Here is a 21851-nt window from a genome sequence, read left to right as displayed (position 1 = left end):
CACTAGAATATATCCAAATGTCTTCCCATTTGCATAGGTATTTACTTCTGATACCCCATCACAGAATTCCCTTGTTGGTGTTCTAATCCAGTGCAATCTGGGTCTTATACATGTGCGCAGGACTCCCAAAGACATGACATAACTAAGGCTATATCCTCTGTGCCACTGTACAAGTTTGAAAAAAGTACTGTTCATGGGGGAGAAGAACCCTGAGCCAGCATAAATGGGCTCCTCATACAGTAATGAACTATACCTTTGGGTATTGGCTACTGTATTTTTCTCCCTCAACTCACCCGAAAAGTGTAGCCACCAATTGATGTTGTTAGATAGGTCTATGGCCCAACAAGCAGGCTGGTATCCCTTTTTCTTCCTTACTACTATCTGCTTATCTGAAAATTCTGTCAGGGTCATATTTACCGTACCAAAGTACATCATTTCACAAAATATATTCTTGTTTCACCCTGGGTACTCTTTCTATGGATGGGAGTTCTTATAAAGGCATGTCCCATCATGAGCAAACCCAAACTGTCCAGTTACTCTGTGAAAGGTGGGTGGCTTGGTATGAGTATAATTAACAATAGAGGTAGGATAGGCTGCCTATGGTTCTTCTGTGTAGTAAATGGGATAACAAGCTATTGGAAATTGGGTTACTGGTTCATTGGGGCGAAACCCTACTCAAGCAACAGCCACAATATCTGTGTAAAACACAAGCAAACCTGTGCTGAACACTCTGGTAGCTTGGCACAAAGAAGGCAGGTTTCCCTTGGAGACAATGTGTACAGTATTTACGCAGCACTTCAAACAGTAAGGAGGTGAAAACGCAACACAAGAAACATCCTTCACCAACTTAGAAAGATAGAGTAAACTTTATTAAATAGTGCCTAGCAGCACTGTGATTATCTATTTACGCCAGATCGGGACAAAGTCACAAGGTCAGGCCGACTGCGATAGAGGGCTGGCCAGATACAGGACCAAGTTAGGCCTGCTAAACAACCCACTTTAAATACTGGTTTGCGGAGTGTTGTGGGATCAAATGCGGAGGATGCATTGCAGTGGTGGTTCAGAGGAAGCTGTAGAGTCCTGCGTTGCCGTCGAGGATGCAGTCGACAATGGATTTGCGGTGCAATGTTCTGCCTCAAGGTTGAGTTGCACAGCAGCAGTTCTGAGGAAGCTGCGAGGAGATGTGTTGCGCTGCTTTGATTCTGCTCACAGGACTACAGCTGAGCTGGCAGAGCACCTTCAGTCTAACTTCCAAGGGACAAGGACTGGAGTGGCACCGCTTGGGAGGGAGGACAGAGGGTGCAGGGCAAGACTCACATCAAGGAGAGTCCAGGTGCTGCGTTTAAAGTGGTAGGAGCCTTTTCTGTCCCGACCAGGAGGCCAGTCAACTAGCCCTTAGAGTTACTCTGGTAGTCCTGGGTTTAAGATGCAGGTCCAGTCCGTCTCACTCGGGCAGCAAAGTAGCACTCCTTCTTGCAGAGCAGCACAGCAGCTCTTCTGAGTCTTCCACAGGTCCAGAAGTGTACAGGAGAGTTGAGTCTGAGGGTCCAATATTTATACCCGGTGGCCACGTTGAACTAGGAGAAGGGTCTAGAGGTTTCTACCCCAGAGGTGTCTGGAATTTCCTGCCTCCCTGCCCTGGCTTGTCTGGGGTCATAAAAGACTAGAACCAAATCCTTTGTGAGTGTGCTCAGGCAGAGCCTTTGTGATGTGTGAGCGGGGTAGAAGACAGCTCCTTCACCCTCATTAAGACAGAGAAGGAGCATCCTGCTAACACCTATCCCCCCTTGTGTCACTATCTGGGAGTAATACACAAAGACCAACTGCCAGCTACACCTAGTCATGTGACCCAGGATACAGGCACCAAATGTTTGGGACACGAAAAAGCCAACTTTCTAAAATATACCCTATGAAGTCAAGGTGAGGTAGGCCAATTTATTTGTTTTACCTAAGGATAAAGGTGAGGTAGGCCACTCTAATTGTCTTACTCAAGAAAGTACCTATTAGGACCATCTATTTTTGTAACTTTCTAAAAAGTGGTAATTTCAGAATTGTGACTTTAAATCCGGCTTTACCATTAAAAAAGGTTTTAAATTACAACCCTTTACAAACTTGATATACCCACCTGTTCCCAATTGAAAGTTATCACATATTAAAGGTAATAAGTTCATCCAATGTTATTCTATGGGAGAGGCAGGCTTTGCAATGGCGGAAAAAATGTAAGAGTTTTTCACTACCAGGAAATAGAAAAAGTGAAAGTACAATGGCAGGCCCGAGAAATGTTTAAAAGGCAACTTAAGTGGGTGCCACAATCAGTACTGCTGGACGACTAGTAGCATTTAACTTACGGTCACCGGTTAGCAGTGGCAAAGTGTGCAGAGTCCTATGGCAAGCAAAACAAGAGGACGGAAGGCAAAAAGTTGGGTGGAAGCCACACCAAGGAAATCCAGTCTAACACAGGAAATGCTATATCCAAACAGTCTCTCATGTGTTTTGACAAAAACATTATTATACAAATTAATGATAATAAGAAGTATAACGGGAGAAGTCTGAATTGAGGAAACCCACTCTCCCAAGACCACATCTTTAGTATCACAAGGTGTCTCAGAGGTCAATTTTGCACAGGTCATGGACCAAGCACCATTCATCTGGTCTGGAAGGGTACTTACTCCATTTCTACACCGGGAATATAGGTGAATTACATATGCTTCCCTGTGTTTCCACACAACTTCTTCCTTCACTAAGGCATAAATGACTTCCTACAACCCAAGCTTGCCTTCACGGGAAATCTGATACTGTGATACTCTGGGTAACAGAACGTTATCTCTAACAGTGACATGAACAGGTTCACAATATAATTTTTGACCAACGTCAGATTTATGCAAAATCCAGACATCAGTAGTTACATTACTGCGTATAATATCAGGTAAACAATCAAGAACATCATTCACCATCTTGGTGCGGGAGGGGTACATCTGAGATACATGTGGATAATCATCACTACATTCAATTAAAACACCATCTGGTATACATTTTGTGACAACATCCAATCGCTTTAGCAAATCAAGACCCAAATGATTAAAGGTACATTGATCAGAAACAAAACAAAAATGTCTGTGATCAGGCCAATAGTAAAAGTCACAGCTGACTTACACAATTAGAAACAGGTACATTTGAAATCCCCACAGACATATTGGCTGTCCCCAAATGAATTAAGTGGGGAACAACTTGAGCAGATACAGAGGAATGATTGGCACCAGTGTCCACTAAAAACTTGACATCTTGGGGGTGTGGCCTAGCAGTCGAACATGGCAGCTCTGGCAGTCACACAAATAACTACAATAATCCTGCTGCACTGCCCCACAATAATGGCATAGAAACACTTCACTAGACGCCCAGTACCTGCGGTCAGCAATGGGACACACCTGCTTACTTGAGACAGCGGCAGGGGAGGAGGGGCACATCGATGTTGGATCCAGCCTGTGCTCCCTGTCGTAAGAGCTGCACAGCAGTACAGTTACTTGGAGATCCCCGGACGGAGACTCATTGGCCTGCCCGTGAAGGGGGGGGGCGGGCAGTTGCCGACAGAAGTGTCGGATCGTGGTTGGGGCACTCAACGTAGCCTTGGACACAGACTGAGGCACGCTATGGCCTTCTGCCGCACGGACACCACCTTCCCTAACATGAGGGAGGAGGTCGGTGCCCACCCAGCCCTGGGGCTCGCTGAGGGAAAAACTGTGTGCCATGGTAGCGATGGGAGAAGGTAAGCCTTGACCCCCCCATCAGCACGCAGCACCATGCTCACTGCTCCCCACGCGCCTGGCCGCAGAACGGCCTTCGCCCACCGTATGTTTGCCGGGAGGACATGTGTGCCGGCCCTGGGCTATCCCCCCAGCATTACATCCTTTATTCAGCCAGAATACTACGGCCTCACCTCGGGGAGGCGAAATAGCTTAATTGGGCCTAGCAACCCCAATTTACCTATCTGGCGGCCTTGGATGGGACCTGGAGCCGCCCTGAATGGCAGATCCCCCACAGAATACACGCCAACAGACAAAATAGTAGCCCCACTTCTATGCTGACCCACAGACCAGTTTATATTCCTGTGACAGGTAAGTACAAATGGATACGAGAGTACGCAGTTTGGGTGTACGGATTTTACTCTTTATTTATTTTCTCCAATAACTATCTCTTCTCTTAGTTTTCTCTCTACTGATTTGTAAGTCTGTCGGGAATTCTTCTTTTCGTTCTTTCAGGTTCCTTTATTTTCTTATTTTTCCAGTTGCAGATTGGCTCGGTTTTCCTCCTTATCCACGTCTCCGCTTTCATCCTGCTCCGCATCTCCGCTTTCCTTCTGCTCCACGTCTCCAACTCTGTTTTCTTGCCGGCGTTTTCCTTCCTGTTGTGGCCCAGCCCCTGCTTTTCAGAACAGGCCGGACTTAGAGGTTTGACCTCTAGGCCGGCATGTTGAGAAGTACCCCCGGGGTACCTCCAGGTCTTACTGTATATTACAATATCATCTAAATATGCTGCCCCATAGTCTTGATAGGGCCGCAGCACAATATAAATTAGTCTCTGAAAGGTTGCTGGAGCCCCATGCAACCCAAAAGGTAATACTGTGAACTGATATAACCCATAGGGGGTTGTAAAGGCCGTTTTTTCTTTATCTGAGGCTTCTAGGGGAATCTGCCAATAGCCTTTCGTTAAATCCAAGGTAGTAAGGTATTTTGCCTGTCTCAATCTTTCTATAGGATCATCTATGCGTGACATCGGATAGGTATCGAAGTGTGATAGAGAATTCAGCTGCCGGAAGTTAATGCAGAAACGATTAGACCCATCGGGTTTGGGAACCAATACTATAGGGGAACACAAGGGGCTGGAAGATGGTTAAATAACACCTGCTTTTATCATTTCCATGACTTCTTTTTCTACAACTTGCTTCCTGGCTTCGGGTATGCGGTAGGGTCTTTGTCGGGAGACTCTTCCGTCTAGGGTACAAATGTGGTGCTTTATGAGGTCGCCCTACCAGGTTTGGTAGAAAATACTCTATTGTGGTTCTGGACTATCTCTTCTAGTTGATGGCGTTGGGAAGGAGTGAGGTTAGAACCAAAGTGGGACTTGCTTTCTTGTTCGGACTTAGGAGGGGTAAGGAATACCAGTATCTCTGACTCTGGACAGGTAGTAATATACAGATCTACCTTCTGGTTTTCTTTCTCATACCATGTCTTCAACAAGTTAATGTGATATATTTGACTTTTATCTGATCCTACGGGTATTTCAATCCTATATGTTACCAGGGTTACTTTTTCAAGGACAGTATATGGTCCCTGCCAACGGGCCAACAATTTATTCTCAGTCGTAGGTAGGAGTATTAACACTTTTTTGTCCCATGGCTAGGTCACGGGTCTTACTTCTAGTGTCATACTGAGCCTTTTGTCTCGTCTGGGTCTCTTTTAGTTGGGTATGTACGTCCTCGCATACTGCATGTAAGCTGCCTTTTAGCTTGCTTGTATAGGTGAGTATGTCCTTTATCTCCTCCTCTGTTTCCTCCCACTGCTCCGCCATCATTTCTAATATTGTCCGGGTTGTCTTCAGAACAGGTCCATATCCACCTGTGTGAATGGTGTCTCTATAATATGTAACAGAAGGAGGGGAGCCTTGGGGTCCATAGAGGGGTTAATTAATTGGCATTTGGGACATTGCTGGCAATGTTTTCTTATATCGCCATATACCCCCGGCCAATAAAATCTCCTTGTTATATATTCCTTCCTTTTTTCTCTTCCTCCATGTCCCTCCCCCGTGACCCCATGTGCTAAGTGAAGTACCTGGTCCCGGTAATCTTTTGGAACGAGTAATTGGGGTTTTCTGTTCCCTGATGGAGTGATAACTCAATACAGTAAATAATTTCTAATGTGGAAATAAGGACCTACTGTGGGATTCTTTTTGGTCAGAGCAGCATGCCAGGCGTGCTTTAGAGTAGGATCGTCTTGTTGTGACTGTCAGAATTGTCCTGCGACCGAAAATATCGGCTTCTTGGAATTAGGTCGAGGTTCATTATTACCATTATCCTCCCTGTAGTAGGCTTTCTTTTGCTCTCGTTTCTCTGTCTTAGTTAGTTTTCTCTCGGTATAGTATTTTCTATTTCTGTTGAGGAAAAAGGGGCTTCAGTCCACCAGGACTCTGTCTGATTAGTTTGTTTTAGGCTATCCAGGAGTTCGGAAAATGATATATAATCAGTTCCTATAATAAGTTTTTCCACCAGGTCTGGGATGGCTCCTACAATAACAGATTCTTTGTTTTCTCGCCATTTCACCTGTATGATAGCGACTGGGTACGTTTTACTATCCTGTGTACACAAGTGTTCAGTACCTGTTCTCCCTTTACTCACTGTTCTGGGCATACGTATTTGTGATTGATGACACTTTGACTACAACCGGAGTCTACTAGTGTTTTTTTTATTTCTTGATTCACAAGAAGGGAGGTAGAATATCGAGTGGTGGTATTGCCTGAACACAATACCCTTCCTCGGGCCATCCCTATCTCTATCGGTTTCCCCTGATTTTGTTTTTTAGGACAATATTGTGCAATGTGCCCCCATTCCGCACAGTTAAAACATTGTGGGTTTGTCATGGGTTCTTTTAAGGGAGCTCAATAAGGGTAGGGTTCTTCCAGATTTAACCTGGTTACTTGCTTGATAGGGAAAGATTGGGGAGAGGGTTTAGGGAGCGTAGAGTTTGTCCTAGTACTTGCGCCCCAAAAGTCTGGAGCCCTATGATAAGCACAAGCTAGCTCAACTGCAGTGGAGCTGTCCAAGCCGGGATGTTGTCGGATCCAGTTCCTCGTGGTGGTAGGTACTGCTTCTAGGTATTGTTCTAATACTATGGCTTGAAACATTTCTTCTTTGGTAGTGCCTGCAGGGGCCAACCATTTGCTAGCTTCATGGTGAACCCTATAGTAAAGGGTGCGAGGATTCTCTGGACTTATCCATTTAGTACGTCGAAAACGTATTCGATAACTTTCCTGGTCTAATCCCACACATTCCAGGATAGCCTTTTTGATGTCTATATATGGGGTTATGCCACTCAGGTTCACTGCTTGATAGGCCGCGTATAGGGGCCCTTCAGTAAAAGAGCAATATATTGATCCCATCTCTCAGGAGGCCAGTTAGCCGAACTTGCTACCCTTTCAAAGATTGTGAAAAATGCATTGGGGTCATCATTTTCCTGATACTTCTGTAATACGGTGCTAGGAATGTTCGGGTGTACTTTAGTTGTAGCAATTGTCTTGGTGAGCTTGCCTATTGTGGTCTCGTGCACTAGTTGATTATTGGCAATGATCGTTGCTTGGCTTTTCAACGCAGTTGTAAAGCCTCGCGCGCCTCCTTAGCCTCTTTAATTTGTTCCTCCCACACGACCTGTAAATGTCTTTGGCCCTCTGCTAACTGGGCGATCATGTCTGCAAAGGTGGGATTCTCCTCCATTTTACTTATCCTCTCTTGTAGGAAGACTTTATCCTACTTCTGACACCACTTGTGACAGGTAAATACAAATGGATACGTGATTACACAGTTTGGGTGTACAGATTTTACTCTTTATTTATTTTCTCCAATAACAATCTCTTCTTTTCTCTTAGTTTTCTCTCTACTGATTTCTAAGTCTGTCGTCAATTCTTGTTTTCGTTCTTTCCGGTTCCTTTATAATATTTTCTTTCCGGTTGCAGGTTGGCGCCTCAGGGATCCAGAAGATCATCCACCGGAAGAGGGAGGTAAAAACAAGAAGCCCTATATGGTAGGGGGTATGGCCGTGGCTGACGTGTCACACAGCTGTCCATCTGACGATTATAAATTAATGGTGACACGATCGGCATCAGGATCCTCCATGCATGGTAGAGAAGTGGGCGATGGCCGATAGCCGATACGCTATTAGTGGATCACCTCTATGGTGCAACTGTTATAGCGTCTCTGCTTCCAGCCACACAGGTGGTGCATTGGTTGTGGCAAACGGCCCTGAAATGCATGGGATGGTGGGAACGACTGACGGAGGTGATGGCAGGGTGGTTGCCCCAGGTGGCTCACCTGAGGGGATTCAACAGATGGGACCTTATAGAAATATCCACCCTGGGTGACATTATGAGCAATACAGTACTTAAATCTTTCCAGGACCTGCAACAAGATTATCTACTGCACCATAGCCAATTCCATAGGTATCTCCAACTCAGATACGCGATTACCCCTTATATTAGGAACCTAGACAAACTCTCTGAATATAATCCACTGGAGGGTAAGCTTTTTTTGGAACCCCTGAGTTTGCACAAAATAACTTAGCTTTATCGCACTTTAGTGCTCCACAACACTCACACCCTTTCGGTCCTTCGGTGTGCTTGGGAGCCTGATCTAGGCCAGATTGACGACGATGATTGGGCAGACGATGCACGTTCCCCATGGGAGGTGGCCATCTCGGCTCGCCTCCGCCTCATATAATTAAAATACGTACATAGGGCATATTACAAGCAGCGCTGCCCTGGCGGATTACAACCACTGGAACCGCCAGGCTGCTGGCTGGCGGCAGCCTGGCGGTGTAGGTGGTCCAACCGTGGCGGCTCCGCCACAGTCATAATATGGCAGTCCACCAGCCTGTTGGCGGTGGGACCGCCACCACGAGTCCGGGGGTCATGAGACCACCAGACTCATAATGAAGGCCTTAATCATGCCAACTTCTTGGTTTAGGATTTTGCATTGTTTTAAGTATGTTAATAAATGTCCTTCTAGCCGTTTAGGCTGTGGTAACTGTAAAATTCCAATACATTTCTGTTTTTAAACAAAAACTTGACATCTTGTCCATTTCATTACCCATAAGGACCTTTCTGGTACACCGATAAAGATGATCTCATAAGCTGCATCTCCCCTCTTGGTCACCCATATTCCTCATAGTAATCATCCTCATTTGTCTCTCGGGTAGTCATTTGATGTGGGGTTGATGATGATCACAAAAATTCTTATTCACTTGCCTTTAGGAGGCTTCGAGCGGGGTACAGTGAAAGTATTGGGCTGATGCGGGTGTTGGGAGGCTGGTATTCTGATTAAATCTTCCAATGTTTATCTGTCCCACAGATGTGGTCATCCTGATGGGGTAGTGGTAGTCTTTCCCTACCCCTGTCTATAGGGCCTCCCCACTCTCCCTGAAACTTCTCTCTGTATCCAACACGTGTAGTTTGGTTGCCGGTGCTATGCCTTCTTCCTCAAGATTTTAAAACTGATGAAGCTGTTGTACCATCAAGCAGCATGCCTTTGTGTCTTTTTGAAGCTTCTCCTGCTGATCCCCTTGGTGGTACTCACAGTCACCACAGTATTGGGCATTAGCCAGTATTTTATGTAGGTGTTCTACCACCTAACATGGAATAAAGGTCTAAATATCTCTTAATTGGGGGTAACACGCCCTGTACATAGAAATCTAAAAGGGCAGAGATTGTGTCAGGTTCATCTATACCCATTCTACCATAGGGTTTAAATGCCATCAACATGCATTCTTAACAGATGTGTATTGTCCTGTCCTTATTCTGCATTATTTGGGTCAGTTTAAACCAATCAGTTCTGAGGGGGACTAGAACAGTGAAACGATCTAAGATCCCTTCTGGAAGATTCAAAACATGCTCCTGCAGGGGAGCCACCATCATTTCTATTAGTTTCTACCTTTGGCCAATTTAATGTTGTGTCTGCCTTTACCTTTGCCCAGAGGCTGGAGGGAATAATAATAGAAAACATAGGCCCTCATTACAACCCTGGCGGTCGGTGTTAAAGCGGCGGTAATACCTGTCAAAAGGCCGGCGGTAAAAAAAATGGAATCACGATCATGGCGGAAACCGTCAACACAGACAGCCACTTTAACACTCCGACCGCCACGGCGGTAGCAACAAACACCGCAGCGGTAACCGCCAACAGACAGGCAGAAGACAATGTACCGCCCACTGTATTAGAAGGCACCAATCTGCCACCTTTTCTGGGGCGGTACCAACGTCATCAAAAGCACGGCAAAAACAGGACTTGGAACGGAAACCACTCACCTCTCGACACCCAACGAGGAGCCAGGACGCCATGGAGCCCGAGTGGGTGGGAGTGCAAAGCCACAGTCTCACAAGTCTCTCAAGAGGATGGTTTGCCCACTGTTTGGTCCTGGGGAGTGCAAAGCCAGAGTCTCACAAGTCTCTCAAGTGGGTGGTTTGCCCACTGTTTGGTCCTGGGGAGTGCAAAGCCACAGTCTCACAAGTGGATCCTTTTCTCCACTGGTTCTGGAGGGGGCTTAGTGCCCAGAGTGCTTCATCCTGCCAAGGACTGGGGTAGTGGTGCTGTTTTTCACTGTTTCTGGAGGGGGCATGGTGCCCAGAGTGCTTCACATGGTGTGTGGCAGTTCCCATTCCCGCACATGGGTGTCAGAGCTACGAGATTTATGGGGAACAGATAGCATGATACTCCATGGACGCAGAGAAACACTCTACCCTGCGGCGACTCAGCCTACCAACTGCTGGTACTGCCAGTGCTGGTTGTAGTGCCTCATGTACGCTGTGCAGGGTCCCAAACATCTCCTGCAGCCTCGGGCGGCTGACCACTGGGTATGATGTCCATGTCGGCTGTGGTGGCACACTGTTAGTACGTCGCGGGGCAGGTGGCGGTGGTTGCGGCGGTGTCAGCGGCAGACATGCTGGCGGTGGTGCATGTGTCAGCACCTGTGGAGGGAGACACCAGGACGTCTCCTGCAGCCTCGGGCGGCTGCCCACTGGGGATGATGCTGGGGACTGGAACAGAGGCAGCAGGCGTGCAGGTGGCGGTGCAGGTGGCTGTGCAGGTGGCGGTGGTTGCGGCGGTGTCCACCGTAGTACAGGTTGCTGTTCTGACCTGCAGGAGGGGGTGTCACCAATCCCTCATCCTGAGGCTCCGTGCCCTCAGCTGCTTTCCCTTTAGCCTTGTGTCCCTTCCCCACCTTGGAAGTCCCTGCTGGGACCTTGGCACTGTCCTCTTTTGTCTTGGAGGAGGCCTTGCTGCTTGGTTGGTGCGGCTTGTCCTTACGGCATGTTGTCCCCCTCTTCACCTTGGCAGTTGGCGGAATAGGGTGATCCTTGTTGGCGCACTGGCAGCTCTGATGGGTGCGGCCCGCGATGTTGCAGGACTTGCAGGGACCACAGGGCTGGAGGATGTCGTGGCTGAGGTGCTGGGCTGGGATCTGGACATCCTGGCCCTAGGGGAAGGACGGGGGAGGTGTAGGGAAGAGGTCAAAGTTAGCGAGGAAAAGTTTTTGAGACACACTGGGATGGGAAGATGGAGGGTGTTTGGGAGTGGAGGAAGAGGTAGTGGTTGTAGGAGGTGTACGTCTGCTGAATTTGGGTGAGGGTGCATGGGTTGAAGGCTGTTGTGAGGTGGATGGCTGTTGAGTGGGTGTGTGCCGGCGTTTGTGTAGTTTGGGAGGAGGGCTCGCAGACACACTGGGAGAGGACACAGGGGACGTGTGAATGGTAGTGGGGGTGGTGATTGCACGTGAGCGGTGTGTGGTGATGGGCGTGCTGGTGATGGAGGTAGTGGCTGAGGATGTAGTGCATGCAGGTGGGAGTGGAGACGAGACAGGGAGGGAGGTGGAGGACATGGAGGAGGGGGACACAGTAGAGGCAGTGGATGTTGGTGTGTCTGCATGGGGATGGCGCTTGTGTGAGTGCCTGTGAGATGTGTGGTGCTTATGTTTGCCTGAGCCACTCTTGTGTGTTGATGAGTGTGCATGCTGGTCGGATGGTGTGTTTGGGATAGGCAGAGGTAGAGGGGATTGGGTCTGGGTAGTGGAAGTTGGAGGGGGAGGCTGGACACAGGGACAATGGCTGCCATCAGTGCTGAGGCCAGAGCCTGAAATGGTCTCTGTTGGGCCACCACGCCAGAATAAATGCCCTTCAGGTATGCATTTGTTTGCTGCAACTGCCTCTCGACACCCTGGATGGCATTCAAAATGGTTGATTACCCAACAGTGAGGGATCTCAGGAGGTCAATAGCCTCCTCACTGATGGCAGCAGGGCTGACTGGGGCAGGGCCTGCGGTGCCTGGGGCGAAGGAGATGCCCACCCTCCTGGGTGAGCGGGCACAGGAAACTCGATGAGGGGCTGCTGGGAGGGCGGTGCTGGTAGGGGGGGTGGCGGCTGTTCCTGTTGTTGCGGGGGGCACAGATGTTGCCACCACCACAAGGGAGCTCCCTTCAGAGGAGGAGTCACTGTCGCTGGTGTCTCCTCCTGTACCCGTCGTGGAGCTCCTCTCGCCTTCCGTCCCACTGGTGCCTTCAGACTCCGTATATTCACCCTCCAGGGCCATGTGGGGTGCAGCTTTCTCCTGCTCCGGTGCCACTGCTCCTTCGCCAGATGATGCTAATGCACACAAGGACAGAGTGACAAAACAAAAAGGGGGGGAGACACAGAGGAGAGACATGGTCAATGCCTGCAACAACACCACCGTTGGCAGACACAACACACAGGGAGCAGCCCTATGCACTAGGCCATGCTCTAATAGTTCAGGGGAAAATCACATGCCCATGGTGGACTGTGCCAATACCCATTTGATGCACACCTGGAACCCACAGAGACTGACTAGGTGTAGAGGGCCACTACCACTTTTGGGGTTGGACTGGCACTGAGCCTGCCTAACAATGGATCTACCCTGGCACGCTTGTCCTGCCCTAGGGGGACCCACAACCCTCTTCCCACACCAAGAAACCTCATAAAGCGCGCAGACTCAGCTGCATGAGACAGTACTCACCCCCTTGTGGCTGCTGTGATGCCCTCAAGTGCCCATCCAACTCCTGATATGCCACCGCCAGGATCCGGTACATCAGGGGGGTCATGGTGCGATTGGCACCCCTTCCACGTTGGGAGGCCATCCCCAACTGGGCCTCCGCCATCTTCTTGGTCCAGGGGCACAGACCCTCCCATTTTTTGCAGCAGTGGGTGCTCTGTCTATGGTAGACCCCAAGGGTCCGCACTTCCTTGGAGATGGCACGCCAAATACCCTTCTTCTGGTGGGCGCTGATCTAGAGGAAATGTAAAGTAAGAATGGATTTTACTCCCCCGTCTGGTTATTCTTACTCATTGGCCACAACCACCCACCCTGGCCCACAAACACATCCACTGACTATCCTCACATGCTGGCCTCTGCCCACCCCCTACCTGTATCTTCCTTCGACGCCACTCCATACATTCATGTCCCATCCATCATGCTCACAGTGTACTCACCTATTTGTCTGGTTGACCGTAGAGTTGAGTGTACTGGGGGAGGACCCCATCCACCAGTTTGTCCAACTCCTCCGAATTGAAGGCAGGGGCCCTTTCCCTAGTGACACGAGCCAAGGTCGGTTTCAGACACAGGTCACAGCAGCGCTTGCAGTGTAGGTCCTCTCCTGTTGAAGGTCAGATTATCAAGTGATTGAACAGATAGAAAATGGGGGTCACATCCGCGGCGGTGCGTACTGTCACCGCCGGCGTACATCGACATTGGCTCCTGGAACCCATAGGGCCCAATGATAACCAATGCTGAATTGCGCCGCGGTCTTCGTCCGCCTACCGCGACGGTGTACAACGCCAGCGCAGTTACCTCATTTCCCCTTATCCTTCCTTCAGACAGCCGCCATTTCAGGTGGCCACACGGCCGCCCAACTAACTGTGTCACAGCAGTTTTGTGCAGGAATACAGACATACAGCGCCAAACACAGATTACATCACATTTGTTCTACACACCCTTGTGAAACCTATGTGGTGTGTGACCCTCTGCTCATCCTTCTCCTCCATAGGCCACGTCTGCTGGGGCAGATAATGAGATGGCGTCATCCTCCGGTATACAGACCGCTGGTGGACCTGTCGACAATGGAAAACAGACACATCATCATCACCTACAAACTTGATCGTGCCACAATCCATGAACTGTGTGCCCAGTTGGAGCCAGGCTTGATGTCAGCTATCCGCCGCCATCGCACTGAAATCCCCCCTCTAGTGCAGGTCCTGTCAGTACTCCATTTCCTGGCCAGTGGTTCCTTTCAAACAACAGTGGCCATGGCATCGGGGATGTCACAGCCAATGTTCTCTAACGTGTTGTCCAGAGTGTTGTCTGCCCTGCTGAAACACATGCGCAGCTACATCGTATTCCCCCAGATGGAGGATTTGCCCACAGTGTAAGGTGACTTCTGTGCCCTGGGACAAATCCCCAACATCATTGGTGCCATTGATGGTACACAAGTGGCATTTGTCCCCCCCCGCAGGAATGAACAGGTGTACAGAAACCGCAAAAGCTACCATTCCATGAATGAGCAGATGGTGTGTTTGGCAGACCAGTCCATCTCCCATGTGAATGCCAAGTATTCTGGCTCAGTGCATGACGCTTACATTTTGAGGAATAGCAGCATCCCTTATGTGATGCGCCAACTCCAGAGGCACCGGGTGTGGCTAATAGGTGAGCCCAAGGTCCCAACACAGATTTTATAGGTGTCTGGCTATGGTAGAGTCCCCCATGGTTGGTGTATGTCTCACAGTTGTCCCTCTATATTTGCAGGTGACTCTGGTTACCCCAACCTGTCATTGCTACTGACCCCAGAGAGGAATCCCAGGACAAGGGCAGAGGAACGCTACAATGAGGCTCATGGGTGGACTAGGAGGATAATTGAGCGTACTTTTGGCCTCCTGAAGGCCAGGTTCTGGTGCCTCCACCTGACAGGTGGCTCCCTATACTACTCACCAAAGAAGGTGTGCCAGATCATCATGGCATGCTGTATGTTGCACAACCTGGCTTTGCGACGCCAGGTGCCTTTTCTGCAGGAGGATGGGCCTGATGTTGGTCTTGTGTCAGCTGTCGAGCCTATGGACATTGCAGAAGAGGAGGCAGAAGAAGAAGATATAGACAACCGAAACAACAGCATCATGCAATACTTCCAGTGAGACACAGGTAAGAGACTGGCACTGCTCCTCTCATATCAGACTACTGTAGGACATTGCATGATTCTGCATTTTTGCCCCTGTGTATGGACCCTGACAGTTCAGTTTGGCTTTCCATTTTACAGATCTGTGTACCACTTTCTGCCTCTCCTATGTTTACTGCTGCCCAACAACTGTCTAACATTGGTATGTTAAAATGAACATTGAGATTGCTATTTTTCTGAAAGTTTGCAATAACACATTTGTGAAAGTACAGACTGACTCCAGATTGCTTTATGATTCAAGGGTGTTTATTATTGTGCTAATAAGTGAAGGGGGATGTTCAATGGGCTGGGGTGATGGTGGAGGAATGTCCATGGTAGAGTCCAGTCTATTGGCATCACAGGTGCATTGTCCAAGGGGGCAGAGGAAGTGGAGTAATGGCAGTTGAAAGTGGACAGGGTAATAGAGTGGGACAGAAGGGTGACTATCAGGAGAGTCCTATTTCCAGGCGGGGGTCTTGGCAATGTTCTCTGTCTTGTGCCTGGATTGCAGGGACCGTTTGCGGGGTGTTTCTCCTTCTGCAGGGGGTGGGGTGCTGGTGGCCTGTTGGTCCTGTGGCAGTACTTCCTGTCCACTGGCACCGGCGGAGGTGGAGGGCTGTTCATCGTTCAGGCTAGAGTCAGGGGCCCGCTGGTGTGCCACTGTCTCCCTCATGGTGTTGGCCATGTCTGCCAGTACCCCTGCAATGGTGACCAGGGTGTTGTTAATGGACTTCAAGTCCTCCCTGATCCCAGGTACTGTTCCTCCTGCAGCAGCTGCGTCTCCTGAAACTTGGCTAGTACCGTGCCCATGGTCTCCTGGGAATTATGGTATGCTGCCATGATGTTGGAGAGTGCCTCGTGGAGAGTAGGTTCCCTGGGACTGTCCTCCCCCTGTCGCACAGCAGTCCTCCCAGCTTCCATGTTGTCCTGTGCCTCTGTCCCCTGAACTGTGTGCCCACTGCCACTGACCCCAGGTCCCTGATTGTCTTGGGTTAGTGGGTTTGCCTGGTGTCCCTGTAATGGTGGACACACTGCTGCTTGATGTATCCTGGGGACAGTAGCATGGGCCCGCTTGGTGGGTGCTGTGGGGGTGTTTCCTGAGGGAGGAGGTTCTGTGGTTGTTTGTGACAGTGGCAGGGGAACCAACTGTCCCGAGGCCCCTAATGGGCCGGGCTGGTCCTCTTAATCCAGGCGTGCAGAGCTGCTGTCGTCACTGTGGGCCTCTTCTGTGGGGGGGAACTGGATATGGCTGGCACCTCCTGTCCGATGACGTTGGGTAGGAATCCTGTTGGGGGGTAAATGCATAGTTATTGTATCTGTGTGTGCCCTCTTTTCCAATGTGTGAGTTACCTTCTACTCCTGTGGTTGGCTTCTTGTCTTTGGCCTTGTGTGAATGGTGATTTTGGGGCCTGGGTGAGTATCTGTACTAGACATGCTTTGGTGATGGTGTCCATGCATTGGTGTGACATGCAGGCCTTGGGATTGGGATGTGTGGGCTGTGATAGTGGGTATCTCTGGGGTGTTGGGGTGATGGGTGTGAGGGCAGGGGGTAGGAGTTTGTGATGGCATGCAGGTAGAGATGGGGGGATATAGTAGTAAAGATATGACTTAGAGTCCAGTCCTCCTGCGAGGCCCTCAGGATGCATGATTGCCAAGACTTGCTCCTCCCATGTTGTTAGTTGTGGGAGGTGGTGGGGGTCCACCGCCAGTCCTCTGTACTGCTACCTGGTGTCTGGATACCGCGGAACGCACCTTCCCCCGTAGGTTGTTTCACGTCTTCCTGATGTCATCCCTGGTTCTTGGATGCTGTCCCACTGCGTTGACCCTGTCGACAATTCTCCGCCATAGCTCCATCTTCCTTGCAATGGATGTCTGCTGCACCTGTGATCCGAAGAGCTGTGGCTCTACCCTTATGATTTCCTCCACCCTGAGCTCCTCCTCAGAGAACCTTGGGTGTCTTTGAGGTGCCATGATGTGGTGTGGGTGATGTGTGAGGTGCTGCCTGTGGTGATGTGTTGGGGGGTGTGTTAGTGTGTGTTGTTTGAGGTGCGTGGATGTTGTATGAGTGATGGTGTTGTGTGCCTGTGGATGCTGGTGTTGTGTTTGCTATTCTCTCGCTCTGGACTTCTTCCAAACAGGTGGTTGTAAGGGGTTGTGGGTAATGTGTGTGTGTGTGTTTTATAGTAGTGTGTGGGTGTGGTGTGTGGATGTGTGTCAGGTGTGTGTAGTTTAAATTGTCCAATGTGGTGTTGCTTTGTTAGTGTGTGTGTATTTTGAGCGCGGCGGATTACCGCGGTTGAATGACCGCCGGGTTGATTTGTGGGTCGTGATAGTGTGGGCATAGTTCTGTTGGCGTGACGGTGTAGGTTTGCTATCGCCAGTTTATCACTGACCTTTGGTGTGGCGGACTTGTGTGAGTGTCTGTATTGTGGCAGATTTCTAGATGTGGGTCATAATACCTGTAGCGGATTTACGTCGCGGCCACGGTACATTGACGGCCGTCAGCACGGCGGTAAGCAGGATTTACCACCAGGGTTGTAATGAGGGCCATAGTATCTTCCAAGTCATTTCCCTTAATTTCAAAACCTGTTCCACCCTTGTGTACCAAAACTCAGGATCCTCTCTACCTTTTTGGGTAAATGTATGCAGATCCATCTTAGCCCAAACAGAATAAACATATTTAAATTCTGCGTTATGTATCTCTGGTATTTCCTGGGTGGGTAGTGAATGAAGTCACTGCGAGTCCTCTTGAACTACTACACAGTCTGAAGGAGGAACTGCCCCACAGAAGCTGTCAGGTCAATATGATATGTACTTCTGTTCGGGTGTGCAATTGTTCGTCTTCCCTATTTTGGTCTTTCAGTGCCTGCCATGCTTATTTTCTATTTGTCCATTTTCTACTTTTCTGTAACATTTGTTGAATGTACTATTTTGCATCATCAAAAGACAAGTTGCCATTATCTGCTACCTGTGATTACCACTCCAGTTTGTTGTCACTTAATCCCCGTCCAATAAAATAATTATTCCGGAATATTCCTGTGAACTTTACTTCTTTAGATAAATCCGATAACGTGAGACTACATTCACTGGCTATTTTATTAACCAACGCCTTATTAGTCATAGTCTCGAGGAGAGAAGCATTTTCACTATCAAGTGTCTTGATCGCAAACTGTTTAACCTGCTGTAATTGTATTACGAGACTATAACGAGGTCCTTCACTCTCATCTACTTTCAGTTTTGTCCGACTTTCCATCATGTATTACACCCAGTGAATAAGGGAGCAGTGATCTAGCTTGTACACCTTCAGTAACCTCATTCACCACCCCTCTGATGGTGTGGCTGAAGGCTGTGCATGAAAGCTTTGCATTCCTCTAAGGCGTCTTTGCTCCACTACTCCTTTTTTCTCTGTTTACATGTTTGCTTCATAATTCATGTAGTTCCTTCCTCATAGTAGTATGTATTGTTCCTTAAACTTCATTCACACATTTTCCCTATCACACATACATTTTCCATTCATTCAAACTGAGCTAATCTAATCCTCCTCCCCCTTCTTTGTCAAACATTGTCTCAAATGCTGTAATTTCAGGAAATGAAAAGTCCCATCCAAGAGAAACCCAAGTGCATATTGTCCTTTGTATATTCATGTCACTTTTCCAGAAGCAATCCTATCAATATTGAAACCTTCAACATTATCTCATAGGCTACAGATCCTTTGGGCGATGAGGATCTACTATCATCTAATCATTTACTGTTATTAAATCGCGGACCTATGATTAGTGGTTACCTTTAGGCACACCAAAGATTCTAATGACCTCTGGCAACCTGAATTGGCCCAATTTGGAGGAACCACCCTCCTGATCTGAGGAAGAACCAACTTCTTGAGGAAAACCAATCTCCTTTGTTCACTTTAGTAGTGCCACTACCTTCCCCTTATCCTGCTCGCCACCCTTACCTGATGACTGACTTCTCAATTGTTCTTTGAGATGGAGCATGGGTCACTCACCTCTGTCAGGGTCGTAGAGTAGGTCCCTCAAAAATGTTGACTCTCATAAAACTAGTTCTGTCTGTGAGGCATGCACTTCTATATGTATCACCTACACTGCAGTTCCGAAAACCAATAGGAAGGACCCATATCACATCTCAGCAGTGCTTCCAGATGTCAAAGCTTCAATCATTTGGACACCACCAGGAGAAAGAGAAAGTCAGTCATTAGAGTCTTCCGCATCTTTATTGAGTTCTTCTGCAGTAGGGATATCTGTACGTGAACAGTCTGCTTTAGCTTACAGACCACTCTGATATTGTAGCTGCAACCACATAAAAGGCAATGGAAAACGATGGTAAAGCAGAAAAAATTTCACTGTGGCATTTAAAGATTTGCTGCTTACAGCTGCCAACAGTTTATCAACTTCCTCCTTTCACTCATCAACCATCGACTCAAATTAAACAAACCTTAAACCAAGGGCATTCAGCAGTTAGACCGGGTCATTAAGACTAACTGAAGCAATATCCTGTGAGAACAGTTGTGCCCCAGCAATCTCATAAACAAATCCTCAAACCATGGATTACTTTGCAGAGTGAATCAAAATAACAAAATGTACTTTGGCAGTCTTAGAACCCCATCTGGGACATTCTGAGGTTAGAACACTTTTTCATAGTAACTCAAATTATATTTTTATAAGTACAGCTGTACCGACTGGTCTAGTAGCCATCTTTACTCTGAAGTAAAGCTCCTTGCAAAAGGCATGATAAGATAAAGGCAAAGTACAGTAAAGCCAAAGATAAAATATAAAGGGTGCTTTCTCACTGGGAAGGACTTTGCAAGCTGGAGACTTGACCTTTGAGCCGGGGATGAGCACAGGAGAAGGGGTATGTGGTACTGACGTCCATCAGGCAGGTATTGATTCTGGTGAACAAAGGACATTTGCGAGTCACCAGTGAATTGTGGTCGGGAGGCTGCCAAGGTCGGAGGTCACAGGAGCATCAGGGCAGCCACCGAGAGGGTCAAGGGTGGACCAGCACAGCACTTCTCCAGTCCAGTCATTGAACAGCAGCTGCACACTTCCATAAGCACAACTTTCTGAACAGCAGTAGACTTGGACAGAAAATGTGTTGGTGGTGGCATGCTTCACTGTAACACAAACTATTTGGCAGTTGTGTCTGGGGCACAAGTTTTTTATGGACAGCAGCGACAACCACTGTCCACAACTGGACAGTGGTTGTCACTGTCTCAAAATGTTTCACTGTCCTCTGTCTTCCTTTGGCTGGTTGATCCACACATCACCTAGAGTCAAGCATTCTGGCGATTCAGGGCAGTCACACCTCTGCAGGTTGACAGGTTCCTTCCTCTCTCAAGGCTCTTCAAATCAGGTTACAGATCAGGTCAGCTTCCCTTAGCCAAGCAGAGTCCAGATGAGGTGCCCTCACTTATAGGAAGATGGCTGTCAGGCACACACCAGCTTCTATTCGCACAGCAGTCTTTGATTAAACTGTGGAGCACCTTTTCTTGGTGGAAGAGAACTTGCAACTCCTCTATTTAATATCTATATAGTCCCACTTTTGAACCTCATCAGAGATTTTGGCTTTGTGGCCATCTCATATGCCGATGATACTCAAATTATTGCACCAATTATGGGTAACATTGAGGAGACTACGTCTTGTTTTTAAAGCTGAATGTCAGCTTTTGTTAGGTGGATGAGTGAGCACTACCTAAAATTTAATCTGGACAAGATGGAGATCTTACTCTTTGGCCTTGATGAAAAGTTATGGGAAGTAAATTGGTGGCCCCGCTGCTTAGGCCCACCACCCACCCCAGTTAGCAAAGTTAGGAATTTGGATGTCATGTTTGACTCCAGGCTTCCCTTCGCTGAGCATACTAGCCAGCTGACATCCTCATGCTTTTTTACCCTGAAAATGATAAAAAAGATTCTTCCTTTCCTTCCTGGTGATTTGCAGAAAACGTTGGTCACCGCACTTGTGCATGCTAAACTGGATTACTGTAACTCCTTGCATGCTGGGGCCCAGAGTGGAATCCTCAACAAACTACAGAGAATTCAAAATGCGGCAGTTAGCTTGCTAAAGAAAGTAAAAAACACATAAGTCAGTATCTATTGCCAGGGAAGATCTCCATTGGCTTCCACTCATGAAAAAGTGGCTTTTAAAACCCTCTGTAGTGCACACAGATGTCTTTATTCAGCTACTCCAATTCCTTTGAAAAATACAATTGTTTGGTATGCTCCTATGTGGTCTCTTAGATCCTCCATGGTCAATTTGCTAGCTACTCCAAGAATCTTCAAAGCCTCATGGGGTCGCAGAAGTTTCGCCTATTTTACTGCTCATCTGTGGAACGCCATGCCTGGTCATCTTAGAAGTCAGACTAAATTAGACAACTTTCTGAAAAATGCTAAATACCTGGCTGTTTAGTCAGCCTTTGTTGCTTCCGTAGGATTCTTGTTAGGTGTTTCCTTTTCCCCCTCTTTTGTGCAGTTTACTGGTTACCATATATTTTTTACTCCCGCCTATTTTCCTTTCTCAACTATCTATTACATGGCAGCCCTGAGACGCCTTCAGGCATTTGTTTGCGCTTTATAAATAAATAAACTCAAACACAAACACTGTCTTCCTTTGGCTGGTTGATGCACAAATCACCTGGGGTCAAGTGTTCTGGCGATTCAGGTCAGTCACACTTCTGCAGGTTGACAGGTTCCTTCCCTCTCTCAAGCCTCTTCTAATCAGGGTACAGATTCAGCTTCTCATAGCCAAGCCAGGCTCTAGGTGATGTGCCCTCACTTCTAGGAAGTTGGCTGTCAGGCACACACCGGCTTCTAGTCGCACAGCAGTCCTTTGAGAAAACTGTGGTGCAGCCCTTTATTGGTGGAAGAGAACTTGCAA

The sequence above is a fragment of the Pleurodeles waltl genome, chromosome 5, assembly GCF_031143425.1.
Source record: "Pleurodeles waltl isolate 20211129_DDA chromosome 5, aPleWal1.hap1.20221129, whole genome shotgun sequence".
Lineage (NCBI taxonomy): Eukaryota > Metazoa > Chordata > Amphibia > Caudata > Salamandridae > Pleurodeles > Pleurodeles waltl.
Note: the sequence above shows the minus strand (reverse complement) of the source record.